We start from the raw sequence: 16,493 nt of genomic DNA on the forward strand, positions 1-16,493 counted from the left end.
GAGGCATAAACTTTGTGCTGACTAGTGTGCGCCTGAATTTTGCTTGTGCAATTTGTTTACAAAACCGTTTGATTAGGAAAGAGCAAAAGCTGGTTTTGATAAAGAAATTTCACACTGTGATTAGAATAACTTTTTATCAGTTTCTATGCTAAGTGAATTAGAATTTTGTTTTAAGTTTTCAGTAATAGTGTAACTGCAGATGCAGTATGAAAATGAAAAAATAAAAATAAGTATAAGGCATGGGTTAGAAAGTAGTATGGGACCAAAATACATACGCCTCATTTACAAGATTGGGCTTAAATATCAACCCCGGGGCCAACTTGTTTGCACGGGAACTACAACTCCGACCCCTCTGAAATTTTCAGCATGTGATAATTACAAGCCTAATAACTACTGCGACTCAAAGATTACAGTAGCCCATAATAATTGTGAAAAATTTACTTAGTTTCCATAGTCATTGACTATTGAACCGGTCACCACCTACTATAGGTTCTATGCAAACAAAATAGCACTCTGCATAGTAGATAATCCAGGTTTAGTCCTTGTTGTCATACTTGTCGGCACACTACATGAGGGTAGAAAGTGCAGCCATATATCCTATGTGATCATTTCCCTGACCAGTTAGTCTTCTTGCATGCTCCGGTACTTCCCTGCAGGAGGGCTTGGGGGTTACACTTGTTGGCTCCATTCCTTTCTGCTATCCTGTTCTCTTTTATATCTGTTACGACTAGATCACAGCATAATTTTCTGGGGCTGGATATAATTGCTGACCCATAATTTTCTTGCACTTTTGAAACATGCTTCTGTTCCATATTCAGATTGTCTTGTCTGAATTTTGAGCCGGTGGTACACTCACTCATCACCCGTCGCCACTCTGTGTTGGCTCCATCATATGATACATATTTATCTTTTCTCTCAGTTGAGGATCTTCGCTCCTTCGAGCCAATGCATAGTATCCTTATCCTTTGAAGTACTCTACCTTTGTTTCGATTCATCAAAACTACATATAATTTCTCTTGTTCACTTAATAGCATTCCAATTTCTCCTGCTCCAGTTTCCTGATTTGTTTTCGGTGCACAGTGTGAGCTATACACTTGGTCACCTTGAATGACTTTTACTGGCTAAACTGAGGGCCTGATTTAGAATTTGGTGGATGGAATACTGCATTACATGCATGACAGATATCCCATCCACCATATTATAATCCCCGTAGGATATAATGGGAGCGTAATATGGCTGATGGGATATTGGTCACGTTTGTGACAGATTATTCCCTTCTGCCAAGTTCTAAATCAGACCCTAAGCCTTGTCTCAGGCACCATTCAGCAAAAGGAATTTCTTTTCTAATGCCCACTTTGTACTTCAGCTCTAAAGGCCACATCCATCACAATAGGGTGTGGTCTAAAAAGTGGTAGACTCTATCCTAGAGGAAATCGTGAGAATTGGAGTAAAGTTGAAGTAGAAAGTATAATCTTTCACCCCAAGTGAATGTCTTGCCATTCATCACAGAATGATAATTTCTAAAGTGCCTGGTCAGTCTCTTTTAAAGCCATCTTTTACCAGTATCAGTCCAATCAAGACCTGTCCAGTGAAGAGTTAATGGTCATATTTAGGTCACCTGCTAGAACCAGTTCTCTGCTAAAACTCTGATTTCCTAGCGATGCAGTGGGTGTCCTTTAACCCACCAGTCACCAGATGAACCATTCGCTATTCTGATGCTCCCATGCAGCACTGGGCTCATAGAGCAAGCATTGAAGGATCATACACAAATTGTATTGCGTATTTAGTGGGAGTCCGAATGCGCCTGTAGCGGTTGTTGCCCAACCATGCCACCAACCTCCTGGAAATTCAATTAAAATAGTTCCATAGGACAGAGATTGGCTGGATTCAATTGTCCATCATTCATTGTGCCAGAGGAATTGGATGTTTGCGACCTACTGTGAGCTTTTTCCAAAAAAGCTTATTTTCCAGATAAATGATTCTCAAATAGTGAGTTAAGCAGAAAGCATAGCTTTTAATTGAAAATGATTAATGATTTGTTTGAATTGATCTCCAGTATGCATCTTTCTGCCAGCTTGTTTTGATAGAAGTTACTATTTCATTTTAGGCCTAGCCTAGAGATAGCTTAACTTTCTGGCCAGACTCATGCTGTAAAAAAAAAACGGTATATACATAGATAAATTCATATATGTGTTTACTGAAAGAGACAGTTAGAAACCGAGTTATGATTCTGTTTCAACGGGGCAAAACCACTGAAGTTCACTGTTTGTTGCATGAAAAGCACATAACACATGCCATAACTCAGGCCACCTGCCATGGTTTTCTCTTTGTAGTCTGTCTTTTTCCTGTATAATTTGGAAATCTGTGTTTTATGTTCAGTTTTGTGTTTCCTGTATGGCAGGCAAAAATTAGTCATTGTGTGCATTGCATGCAATGGCTGGCGCATTTCACTTCTTTTGTGTTTGAACCATAACCATAACTCTATTTCTAACTGTTTTTTCAGTGAAATTCATGTTTTTATGTTATGACTGTTAATTTTTATCACCCGCAACGCATAGAAAGGCCAGGCCCAGTTCCCAAACCACCACAGGCAACCAAACCCCACAACGCTCGGCTTCAGGCCTTGCATTACCCTGTTTTTTTTGTTTCGTTTTTTAAATTTGATACTGGAATGCTGGGCAAAGGTCATACCCAGGTACACGCTTTTATTTACCATGCATCTCCTTCTGGGGTTTCATGGTTCCAAATTCTTGATCACAAACCCCTCCATATTGAGGCATAATTTGCTGAAGATTAACCTGTCCGTGGAGCTCTTCATGATTTGCGGTACCTTGACATCTACAGTGCCACCCAGGGTCTATAGTACCAGTATTGCTTACCCCAGCTACCATTGAAAGTGTCAAAGATCCAAAGACTTTGAAACACTTTTTATTTACATTTTTACTTATATCATGAGGGGCTCCATTAAGGGCCCCCAAATCCACAATGGCAAGGTTTAGTGTGTGATCTCCCTATGTGACTTTTGAAATTTGATATGGCACTCACAAAATATATGTTCTGCTTGCGGCCAGCCAATCAGAGCGTCCTGATCAGTGGTTTGAGGTTTGGAACCAATGATCTGAAACAGATGGGAGAAAAGCTTCCTCATCCAGTTGGATTACTTTGTTGTTTTTTTGGATAACCCAGTGTCCTTGGATCAGATCCACAAATCCTTTGTGATTAAACCGGTGAAGATATTTAAAAGTGTAAACCCTTTGAAGCCTACATGTTTATTAAATACTATGTCTAAAACGAAAATACTGAACATATTTACACTAAACATAAGAAAGAAAGCTTTCTGAGTAAAGTTCTGTTTTCATTCCAAATTTGGTGTAAATCCTTTAAGTTGTTTCGGCTGAAGGCGCAAGCAAAATTTCCTGCTGGAGCAAAAATTGAAAACCCATCTTTTTTCACTTCCCCCACCTCTTTTTAACATTTTGTTATCCAGTTTTGGGAGGCATACAATGATAACTCGGTAATCCTGAGTGTGTGTACTAAAAGGGGACAATTGTACCCAAGCTCATCTGTTGATCAAATTTGGTTGACAGCAGGTAGGGAATTTTATGTTGAGTGGATCGATGGTCCTGATGAAGGCCGAACGACCCGTATGGGCGATGGAAGCAGCCGAAACATGTTGACCCTTGAACAGATATTTGGGGTGAAGGGGTGAAGGGGTGATTATATCCCTATTTCACCACCATTTTTCTAATCCTATCCGGTGAATCCCGGAATAAAGATTAACTATGGATTCACTTGAGATAGTTTTAACAATTTTGTGTGGTGTTCTGTATGTCTGATCCCGGTTTGTCTTTTTATTTTTTTTGTTCCCCCTTTCTTTTGCTCCATTCCTTACGTTGGTCAGCGTGGGAATGTGTCAGCATAGCCCTATAATGAAGCATGCCACGATTAGTGGGTGAGGTCAGGTTTTCTAACATGTATGCTGTCTCTCTAGTTGGTGAGGCCCACCCTTTTGGATCTCCACTTTGATTTATTGTCCTTTGTGTGTTCCTGGTAACAAACCAGGCAGGACAAACATAAAGTATTTACCAACAACATCAAGGGATTTTCGAAAGTGATGGGCGCGAGGTGGGTGTGGTTAAAGCACAGATAGATAACTAAACGATGGAAAGCAGCTCTTGCACATTGCTGCACTTGACCTAAAAATGTCCTCTTTCAAGTCCAGAACTCAGGTTATTATTCATTACCAACTTTTATTTGTGAACAACTTATGGAACCATGTTTATCAAAAAGAGGACAGCACCCTGATGACTATCATGCAATAGTTGAGAGCCAATTTTCTAGCACTGAGCATTTTCTCTATACTTCAGGAGGTAGTACTGGTCTACACCAAACCACTCAGTCTTGGTCACTCTGGCAAGGTGGGGGACTGCCCCTAGCCATCCTTTTGTTAGTTGAGAATGACGTTTATAAGGTTTTGGCCATTTGCTCTGTCAGCAGACATCTGCGTATGGCAAAAAAAATAATACATGGTACACTCGGCAAGGCTCAACAGGGATCCGTAGTTGAAATTCAGGGACTTCAAGTAACTCTTCAGTCTACTAAGCAAGCCAACACACACACCTTCTGCTGGTAGACTACTCTGGATATATGCGTGTGAGCAGATGCAGCATTTAGCAAGCCAGTCCTCTGTAACCTGCTCTCTTTATGCCCATACTGGTCTAAGGTCACACCACCAAGGTTTCTTCACAGTCTGTATCAGTTTTTCGAACTGAAAATAATTTTACCTGTTATTGTGCCAAACCAGAATCAGATAGTAGTTCCCAATACAATTTGCTCTCCCAACACCCTACTATTTTTGGACTAGTCTCAGTTAGGACCAGTTAACTTAGTATGAGCTTTGCCAATGGAATTCTATCCAACATGGGGAACCTCAAGTCTTGTCTGACTCTGGTCCATACAGTCATTAAAAAATGAAAAATTGTAATCATACCTTATGCTGACTTTTGCTTTTATAATAATCAGGAACATGTTTTTCAGTTTAAGCTGCACAGAGGAAAAGCTTCTGTCCCGGGTTGTTTGTAACTTTTTGTGTTTTCTAAGAATTTGTTTATGGCTTATTGAAATGCCTCTAGCATTGTTCAGTGCTGCAAGGTTTGCATTTTTAAATCTTTGTTGTTATTTATTGATATGTATATATTTTTTCTTCTATAAAGCAACTTTATTGGCAAAAGGGAGTAGTGTTAACATTACATTTTGCAGATGTATCAGTGTTTCCACGATGGCTCGATTTGAGAGATTATGGAGCAGGTCTGCACTCATATCCTAGCCGCTGCAGACAGCCATTAGCAATACAGGTTATTCACCACCGATTTCGTTTCCATTGGTTTCTGATTGTGGCACATAAGACTTGATTGAAATATACCATGTCTGACCCAGCCCTTATAACTGGGCACTCTAGCTTGTGTCCAGTTTTGCACAATCTCTCTGCAGGCTAGCAGTATTTCAACTCTGATCTACCTTCCATTTTCCAGTGCATCTGTGCCAGATCGTTTTATTAGACATCATAGTAGCATGGGCAAACACCTACAGTCTAGCAGATTAGTCCTTCCTCCAGATGTGTGGTTCGCGGAATGCATTCCCCTGAACATTTTTCTGCTTTTTGTGCTCTCCCAGTTAGCTGTCTTTGGGATCTAGCTAACTGAATTTGATTCCACGGAATTCTGCAGAGTTACATAAAAACTCTGCGAGATTCTGTGGAGTTCCACCAATTGGCGGGTATAGGCACGTCACGCTACTCACGCTGTGATTTACTGCCTGGAGCATGTTCCATGCTCATGTACTTGAATTGATTTTGCTGCTGCTTGAGTAGATTTTCTACTCGCGAATGCCCGTGTTAGAAAAATCTAACCTGATGTCCTCCTAGCGACCAGAAATCTCACTTGGGGATGCCAAATTTTGCTCACCAACTTACCACCCCGGAGCTGAGTGTGAGAAAAAATTCCACCACGTGGCGATTGGTGGAATTTAGCTGGAACTCCGTGTTACCAGAGTAACGCGTCGTCGCCAAAACTCCACCAATTGTGCCGGCAGAACGGAATATTTCATCCACCCCTAGTTCTAGCATGTGTGGGCCCGCGCATGCTGTGATGCAGGTTTGGGATGTTTTCATCCCTTTCATCTGGGTTTGCTTAGACTTATTAATTCGACATGACCTGACTCTGGTCTTGGTGTCATGGCTACTTTGGTGTCTGTGTTTTAGAAGGAAATTTGTAATGGTCTCCTTTGAGGACGTACAGTGCCTATCTATACTTTCACTGCAGTGGATATGCCTGAGGGCAGTTTGTTTCTTACATCCACCTGTGGGACAAGACCTACCCATTGTCTGCAGTGAGTGCCCTTGCCCGATTGATCTCAAAATAGAGATGATATGGACTTTACATAAATGTGCTGTACCTATAACTTTCCTGCATTAATTCTGCCTATTGTTTTGTGGGGGAATCTGGGCTCTTGACATCAGTCGCCTTTCCTACATATTTGTCAAGTCTCTGCCCCTCTGTCGCCAATTATGTATGGATTGATGTCCTAACCACACCACTATCTTTAACCCTTTCAATGCTGCACAGTTTCTCTGTCTTTGCGCAGTGACTGCAGATGTTATCTAGCGAATATGACAACACTTGGCCCAGGGATAGCTGAGAACTCTGTCCATTTTCCTTCAGGCTGAAACAAGTGCTGCACAGAGAGCTCTCCCTAGTATTATTTACTTACTGAAGAAACCTGGACGAAAATGCTTTTACAGAGGAACAACTACACAGAAGAGTCATTACAGCAAACATATTTTTCTTTATGTTTTGGGGTTAGTTAAAAAGGACAATTAAATAATGGGTTAAGGGTGCTAAAAAGGGATATTGAGGTACAATTTAATATGAGTGATGTGGTTCTGGTACTAATCAAGGTAAGGGACAGGGTTAAGAAAAAATAGGTGAAGTTTAGAGTTCATGTTGCTAGGGGGTACTAAGTTTTAATGTTATTAAGGTTAGGGTAAAGATCTAGAAGAATGTTGATAATATATTACAATGTTTTAGGAGAACTTGATGTTGTGGTTTCATTTTAGGAGTCTTATTTTAAAAGTAAAAGTGTTGTCTGTGAATGTGTTTCGTTGGATTTCTCAACCTTGCCCTTGAAGCAGACCCATGTCAATCAGGGTGCTGCCTGGGGCTCCATTGCAAACCGAAGAGCATCTGTGCTGGTGCCCTGCTATCTTGTTTAATCGTGATATGGTTACTTACAGAGCATGAGGCTTGAGGAAACCTGCAACTGTTACTGTCCGCCAAGTCTTGTTTCCAGTCCAAAGTACTCTTGTGGTTCTTTTCCAGATAGGTTTCTCTCTCATCTCCATGGAAGTTGTTGCCTTCCAGCCAGATCTGCTGACTTTGGAACCGGGGAACCAGGATTGATTCCCTGCGTATAGTAATCCTGTAATTCTGGTCAAAGATCCACCTGGTTAAATATATTAATCTTATTTTGTGTAATGTAATCTGGTACTCATCTAAAGCACTGTAATGCCCTTACGCCAAGTCCATGCTATATAAAAAAAAAATGAAAAACACAGATTGGAACTTTAGCTGGTACTGGTTACATCTGATAAAGAACATTCAGCTGCAGAGTGCCTCTCATCATGTAACACCCTCTATCTTCCACTAAGTTTAACCAGAACCTGTTTAGAGAACATCTAAATCTACCCCTTTAGGGCTTTGATTATATAGTTCTCATCTTAATAGCTAGTCGTTTCTGGAAAATGTGAACCTCCGAAAATGTTACAAGTCCCTTGTCTGTGAGGATTACTTTGACAATGGCTGTATTCCCTGTTCAGCTAGACAATGCTTTCATTCTTTTAACTTCAACCTTCAGGTACCTCCAGATTTGCCCTACTATGGAGGGGAATCGCCACTAGAATTCAAGATACTAGCAGACCCATTGCATATCCAAGTCATCTCACAAGTATACAAAACGCTTGTAAGAAAGTTGTGCGCAAGACTTGGGGCAATTCTAAGATGCAGACTGGGAGAGGCCTGCTGATATCTTAAAGAAGTGATCATTAGGGCCGGGTTCCACTTGGTGCAACTTAAGATTCTCCATTGTGCATACTACACCAGGACTAGACTAGACTGTATAAGGAAAATTGATGTGGACAAATGGTTGAGGGGCTGCTGCAGGGCAGAGATGCTAGGCTTTACTGCACATGCTGTGAGGGTGCCTGCACATTCAGCCCTTTTGGTCCGGGATGAGCCGGTGAATGTCAGGAGTCACATGGGAAAATATAAGTCCCACTCCCACGATGGCAACACTGGGGATTGTGGGGGAGGGGAGAATCGGATGCTCTCTAAATATATCCTCTTTTGGTGTAACTTCGTCCTGGCCGTGGCCAGGAGAGACATAGTGCGTCTTTTGGGTTTCGGGGGCGGGGGAGGTGGGTGAGTGGCCAAATCCACCATGTGAGAAATTGACTGGTGTTGACGAACAGAAGGCCTTAAGAGGCGCGTCGACGGGGCCCAGCTGCTGCTTTACCAAATACTTGCTGGATGCAAGAATATTTTGTATGGTGGGTTGGGTATATTGGTATTGGGTTCCATTAAGAGTTGTTTAACGTTCTGTAATGAGTTGTTGGGGAAACTAATAAAAACTTTTTTTCTTATAAAAGAAATCTGCCCCATTATGTTGGAAATTGAAGAAAGTAAGATATTGGAGATTATAGGTTCTCTTGTTCCCCATCTACTCTGCCTTCAAGCGAACCAAATTATATTTTTGGACCGTTGGCAAAAACAATTGTGACGGAGCACACAGTTGAGCATGTGCTTGGCCCAGAAAATTCTAAGGAAGTACAGTTTTGCAGCTACCATGAGTTCTCTTACTGCACTTGGTGGTTTGCTTTGGAGGTAGGAGGCAGAATTGCAAACATTCACTTTATTAGACTGTCTACAGCTATACTGCATGTGTATAGTTTTAGATGAATGATAAAAATGTCAAATTGCTTAATTTCATGTTAGGAGAAAACATTTTTGCTATCTAAACACATTTTAGGAAAAATAAGATTGCTGTAGAAGTTTTCCTTTTTCTAAACTTTATTGACCTGCGCCCAGTTTTTTTTGTCTGACTTTTCTCTGCCACAAAATTGCCTGCAAGGGTTTAAGCTAGATTTGTTGACTCAGCTGGCTTAGGAAATGGACTGTAACTGGATCTAGGAGGTGGAAAAACCTTTGAGGTATGTGGATTTGGAATGGAGAGCAGATTTCCTGTGCTTAAATAAATGTTATCTTTGTTTTGCGTCTGCCTTTTTTGATCACACATATTGCAATTCAGGGGGAAAAAAAGAGGAAAATGTTTGTTAAATCTTAAACAAAAAAGTAAAACTTGCTTTTCTTGGATGTTAATGCTGCTGTTGCAGTGATTACATAAATATAACAAGTTTTATAAAGCGCTAGCCAATTTCAGAAGACACTGTGGTTTTACTGTTTCATAGCACTACATGTAAACTCTATTACAAAACACGTTCTAACAGTATCAGAACAAAAGAAGTGGATTTCAATCAAGATGAAGTCACTTGCACGGATTTGAGAACAGCACTTAGGTCCCTTAGAAAGGACAGGCCTTTTCTTAGAATGAAAATGAACATCTAGGGAGCAGACTACTGGTTGGGTATCTGGTTTTTCAGTTGTCATTATCTTAAGGGGAATGTCTGCTTTGCTAAAGATTTGGAATGCAAGATATGCATAGCCAGTCTTCATAGGAAAAATAAACATATCCTAATCATGAACCAAGCGTGAAAAAGAAGCAAACTAGCAGGACCATACAGGGCACTTAAATTACCAATACGTTGTTAGAATGGTATATTCAAAATCTAGCCCATTATTGAAGAAATTATGGGAACTGCTACTTTACAAACCATAGCCTACTCAGTGTGATGCTTAAGTACGTAGAATAAGGTGAAACATGTTACCGTCCTCAATCATGATTGAGTGGAATGGGTACTCTTTATAAAGAGAGAACAATGTAGATATGTTGGCCCTTGAAATCATCCAACTCCTGTTTGTGGGTAATATCAATTAGATTTTAAAGGGGAATGCCTGCAGAATGTTAACATCCCTAACTCTGTAACCACTTAAACACTGTCAAGTAAAAAAATCACTTTGCAGGTGTGAATGATTGCCTATGATCTCCGAGGATAATCTATCCTCCATACTTGTCACTATTCTTTAAACTTAGGTTTGTTCTGTACAGTTCTGCAATGTTGGCTTATTAAGAAGTAGAACTGGCAGGTGGTATAGGTTGATGTTTAAGCTGCTTTTCTGTAACTTATCCTAAATAAATATTTGCCACGCACCGCGTGAACCCACCTTTTTCCACTGGTGAGGACGTGGTCCAGTGACTCATCTCACAGGGATCTATTGACCGCTTTTACCTGGATTTGCAGAAGACAGAAGAGTCCAGCAGAACTCTACCACTACAGCGTGTCCATCTGATAATTCCACTTGTGTTTGCCACTACAGTGTTTGCTAAGAGCCAAGGAGAGGTTTCTTATTTTTAGAAAATTTAGCCACTTTAAAATTCCATCGATTTTGAATCTCTGCTGAAAAACCCAGATACCTCCTGTACTTAAACCACAGCATTCTGAAGCATTTGCCTCATTTGGATCTTTTCAGTGATATGGTGATGCCTCCTGTACAGTTGTTAAATCATGATGCATCTGGTTAAATGTAGCCCGAGAAGAGTGCCTATCTGTGCTATTACTGTTTTTATTCTGTATCAATATTGTAGCATCAAGTGCAAATTTCACATTGATGTTCATCTGTTCCGTGCGCACAACATCTTCATGCACCGCTCTTTGTCTTTTTCTGGTGTGTATAGTTGGTATTGCTCTGGAGCTATCAAATTTGTGTTGCAAAAATTAAGGGGTAGAGGGCTGCCTTTGTCTTCTTCTGGTGGTCCTTAACAGTGAAGAGGTACTTGGTCACATTTAAAAGGGTAAAACATGAACCTATAATAGTATCCTTTAAGTAATTTTTGTATTCATGTAATGCGCTTAGTACTGTGACTTTTAAACTCGAGGGGATGTGGTCATTTTCTTGAAGGCATTTTTTTCAGGGATGTGAAGTTGTTTTGGCTATGGATGCAGTGTGGGTGAACTTGGTGGAATTTTTGTGCTGTGCCTTGTCATTTTGTATTTTGTTTCTTACCCTGCAGTTTGAGCAGAGTTAGGCGAAACACTGTTCCTGTGAGGGAGGCTTTACTGCAACTTATCGAATTTCTATGTTCGATGGCATCTGTCGCTGTAGATACGCATGTTTTGCAATAGCTTGCCATCTGGTGTTGGGCCGGAGTGTTACAAGTTGTTTTTCTTCGAAGAAGTCTTTCGAGTCACGGGACCGAGTGACTCCTCCTTTTGTGTCCATTGCGCATGGGCGTCGACTCTATCCTCGATTGTTTTTTTTCCGCCATCGGGTTCGGACGTGTTCCTGACGCTCCGAGTTTCGGAACGGAAAGATAGCTAAATTCGGAAGATTTTCGTCGGTATTGTTGCGTTCGGGATCGGCGTAGTTAGATTCAACACCGCATCGAAGATCGAAGAGCTCCGGTGCCCTTCGGGGTAGTTTTCCGATCCCCCGTCGGGGCCTGGTCGGCCCGACCGCGTGCTGAAGAACGCCGATGGAACGGACCCCGTTCCGTTTCTGTCCCAAATGCCACAACAAGTACCCCTATACAGACCAACACTTGGTCTGTAACCTGTGCCTGTCACCTGAGCACAGTGAAGACACCTGCGAGGCCTGTCGTGCGTTCCGGTCCCGAAAAACACTCCGAGACCGTCGAGCCAGAAGACTTCAAATGGCGTCCGCGCCGACAGCCCACCGAGAGTTCGAGGAACAAGAAGAGGAAGGTACCTTCTCGATCCACGAATCGGACTCCGAGGAATTCGATGACCCACAAACCGTGAGTAAGACGTCGAAAACAACACATAAGAAGATTGACAAGGCCCAGGGGACGCCACTGCCACCAGGCCATGGCTCGACCCATAAATTCGGTGACCGACCGTCGGCACCGAAAAAGGCCCAAACAGTGCCGAGACAGTCCGACTCCGGTCGAGACACCGGTACGCAGCCTTCTCGGGACCGAGAAAGTGCTGGAGACAAGCATCGACACCGAGATAGCGGTGTAGACACGGCTCGACGCCGAGACAGCGGCACCGACGAAGATCGACGGCGAGAGGTTTCGGCCCCGAAAAAAAGAAAAGTCAGCTTGGAGCCGAAAAAAGATGCAGACAGGGTTTCGGTGCCAAAACAACCTGCAACCGACCCAGTTTCAGGCTCTTATACAGAGGAGCATTCACTAACCTCCCAAATGCGAAAGCATAGGTTCGAGGAAGAGCTGCAATCTACCGATGTAGACCATACGCAAAAGCGTATCTTCATACAGGAGGGAACAGGGAAAATAAGCACCCTTCCCCCTATTAGAAGAAAGAGAAGACTGGAGTTCCAAACTGAACAAACACCACAAACAAAGGTGGTGAAAAAGGTTACTCCACCACCCTCTCCTCCACCTGTAATTCACGTCTCACCAGCACAAACTCCATCACATTCCCCAGCTCACACCACCATGAGCCAGGGTGACCAGGATCAGGACGCATGGGACTTATACGACGCCCCAGTGTCAGATAACAGCCCGGAGGCATACCCTACGAAGCCATCTCCACCAGAAGACAGCACTGCGTATTCTCAAGTGGTGGCTAGAGCAGCACAATTTCACAATGTAAGCCTCCACTCAGAACAGGTCGAGGATGACTTTTTATTCAACACCCTCTCCTCCACCCACAGCTCCTACCAAAGCCTGCCTATGCTCCCTGGTATGCTCCGGCACGCAAAAGAAATTTTTAAGGAGCCGGTCAAAAGTAGGGCAATCACACCAAGAGTGGAAAAAAAGTATAAGGCGCCCCCTACAGACCCTGTTTTCATCACTGCACAGCTGCCACCAGATTCTGTCGTTGTAGGAGCAGCTAGGAAAAGGGCCAACTCCCACACATCTGGGGATGCACCACCCCCGGATAAGGAAAGCCGCAAGTTCGATGCAGCTGGAAAGAGAGTCGCAGCACAGGCTGCAAACCAGTGGCGCATCACTAACTCTCAAGCACTACTTGCGCGCTATGACAGAGCCCATTGGGATGAGATGCAACACCTCATTGAACATCTACCCAAAGACCTACAAAAAAGGGCAAAGCAAGTGGTTGAGGAAGGTCAAAACATTTCAAACAACCAGATACGCTCCTCCATGGACGCAGCAGACACAGCTGCAAGGACAATTAATACATCCGTGACCATCAGAAGGCATGCATGGCTACGAACGTCTGGGTTTAAACCAGAGATACAGCAGGCAGTTCTCAATATGCCTTTCAATGAAAAAGAACTGTTCGGTCCAGAAGTGGACACAGCGATAGAAAAACTTAAAAAGGACACGGACACTGCTAAAGCAATGGGCGCACTCTACTCCCCGCAGAGCAGAGGAAACTACGGCACCTTCCGCAAGACACCCTTTAGAGGGGGGTTTCGGGGTCAGGCCACACAAGCCAGCACCTCACAGGCAACACCGTCCAGTTACCAGGGACAGTACAGGGGAGGCTTTCGGGGCCAATACAGAGGAGGGCAATTCCCTAGGAATAGGGGAAAATTTCAAAGCCCCAAAACCCCTGCAACTAAGCAGTGACTCACATGTCACTCATCCCCTCCACACAACACCAGTGGGGGGAAGAATAGGTCATTATTACAAAGCATGGCAGGAAATCACTACAGACACTTGGTTTCTAGCAATTATCCAACATGGTTATTGCATAGAATTTCTACAATTCCCTCCAAACATACCACCAAGAGCACAAAATTTATCACAACATCATTCCGAGCTCCTGGAGACAGAAGTTCAAGCACTATTGCAAAAGATTACAATCGAATTAGTACCAAACACACAAATAAACACAGGAGTTTATTCACTGTACTTCTTAATACCAAAGAAGGACAAGACGCTAAGACCAATCCTAGACCTCAGGATAGTAAACACATACATCAAATCAGACCACTTTCACATGGTCACACTACAAGAAGTGCTACCATTGCTCAAACTACACGACTACATGACAACCTTAGACCTCAAAGACGCGTATTTCCATATACCAATACATCCATCGCACAGGAAATACCTAAGGTTTGTATTCAAAGGAATACATTACCAATTCAAAGTATTGCCTTTCGGTTTAACAACAGCACCAAGAGTCTTTACAAAATGTCTAGCAGTAGTCGCTGCACACATCAGAAGGCAGCAAATACATGTATTCCCGTATCTAGACGACTGGCTAATCAAGACCCATTCGTTATCAAAGTGCTCAGACCACACAAATCAAATCATACAAACCCTCTACAAACTGGGGTTCACCGTCAACTTCGCAAAATCAAACATCCTGCCGTGCAAAGTACAACAGTACCTAGGAGCCATAATAAACACAACAAAAGGAGTAGCCACTCCAAGTCCACAAAGAATTCAAAACTTCAACAACATCATACAACGCATGTATCCAACACAAAAGATACAAGCAAAGATGATATTACAACTCCTAGGCATGATGTCTTCATGCATAGCCATTGTCCCGAACGCAAGACTGCACATGAGGCCCTTACAACAGTGCCTAGCATCACAATGGTCACAAGCACAGGGTCACCTTCTAGATCTGGTGTTAATAGACCGCCAAACTTACCTCTCGCTTCTATGGTGGGACAATATAAATTTAAACAAAGGGCGGCCTTTCCAAGACCCAGTGCCACAATACGTAATAACAACAGATGCTTCCATGACAGGGTGGGGAGCACACCTCGATCAACACAGCATACAAGGACAATGGAACGTACATCAAACAAAACTGCATATAAATCACCTAGAACTGCTAGCAGTTTTTCAAGCACTAAAGGCTTTCCAACCAATAATAGTTCACAAATACATTCTCGTCAAAACAGACAACATGACAACAATGTATTATCTAAACAAGCAAGGGGGGACACACTCAACGCAGTTGAGCCGGTTGGCACAAAAGATATGGCATTGGGCAATTCACAACCTAATTCGCCTAATAGCACAGTTTATCCCAGGGATTCAGAATCAACTCGCAGACAATCTCTCTCGAGATCACCAACAGGTCCACGAATGGGAAATTTACCCCCAAACTCTGAACACTTACTTCAAGATCTGGGGAACACCTCAGATAGACTTGTTTGCGACAAAAGAGAACGCAAAATGCCAAAACTTCGCATCCAGATACCCACACAGGCAGTCCCAGGGCAATGCCCTATGGATGAACTGGTCAGGGATATTTGCCTACGCTTTTCCTCCTCTCCCTCTCCTTCCTTATCTGGTAAACAAACTCAGTCAAAACAAACTCAAACTCATATTAATAGCACCAACTTGGGCAAGGCAACCCTGGTACACAACGCTGCTAGACCTATCAGTAGTACCACACATCAAACTGCCCAACAGACCGGATCTGTTAACTCAACACAACCAACAGATCAGGCACCCAGATCCAGCATCGCTGAATCTAGCAATCCGGCTCCTGAAATCCTAGAATTCGGACACTTACAACTTACACAAGAGTGTATGGAAGTCATAAAGCAAGCCAGAAGGCCATCCACCAGGCACTGCTATGCAAGTAAATGGAAGAGGTTTGTTTGCTACTGCCATATTAATCAAATCCAACCATTACACGCAACTCCAAAAGATGTAGTGGGTTACTTGCTTCACTTACAAAAATCTAACCTAGCTTTCTCTTCCATTAAAATACACCTTGCAGCAATATCTGCATACCTGCAGACTACCTATTCAACTTCCCTTTATAGGATACCAGTCATTAAAGCATTCATGGAGGGCCTTAAAAGAATTATTCCACCAAGAACACCACCTGTTCCTTCATGGAACCTAAATGTTGTCCTAACTAGACTTATGGGTCCACCTTTTGAACCCATGCACTCCTGCGAAATACAGTTCCTAACCTGGAAGGTTGCATTCCTCATCGCCATTACTTCCCTAAGAAGAGTAAGCGAGATTCAGGCGTTTACAATACAAGAACCTTTTATACAACTACACAAGAATAAGGTCGTCCTAAGGACTAATCGTAAATTTTTACCAAAGGTTATTTCACCGTTCCATCTAAATCAAACAGTGGAACTTCCAGTGTTCTTCCCACAGCCAGATTCCGTAGCTGAGAGGGCACTACATACATTAGATGTCAAAAGAGCATTAATGTATTACATTGACAGAACTAAAAACATCAGAAAGACTAAACAACTATTTATTGCATTCCAAAAACCTCATGCAGGAAACCCAATATCAAAACAAGGTATAGCCAGATGGATAGTTAAATGCATCCAAATCTGCTACCTTAAAGCTAAACGACAGCTGCCCATTACACC

General features: G+C 42.6%; 1 protein-coding gene across 3 annotated transcripts in view; it reads left to right on the forward strand.

Annotated features, from left to right (window-relative positions):
* Nucleotides 1–16,493, forward strand: part of LACTB (lactamase beta) — a 118,983-nt gene that overhangs the window by 28,021 nt on the left and 74,469 nt on the right. The gene's annotated exons all lie outside the window — the stretch shown is intronic.

This window comes from Pleurodeles waltl, chromosome 3_1 (assembly GCF_031143425.1).
Source record: "Pleurodeles waltl isolate 20211129_DDA chromosome 3_1, aPleWal1.hap1.20221129, whole genome shotgun sequence".
NCBI classification, from domain to species: Eukaryota; Metazoa; Chordata; class Amphibia; order Caudata; family Salamandridae; genus Pleurodeles; species Pleurodeles waltl.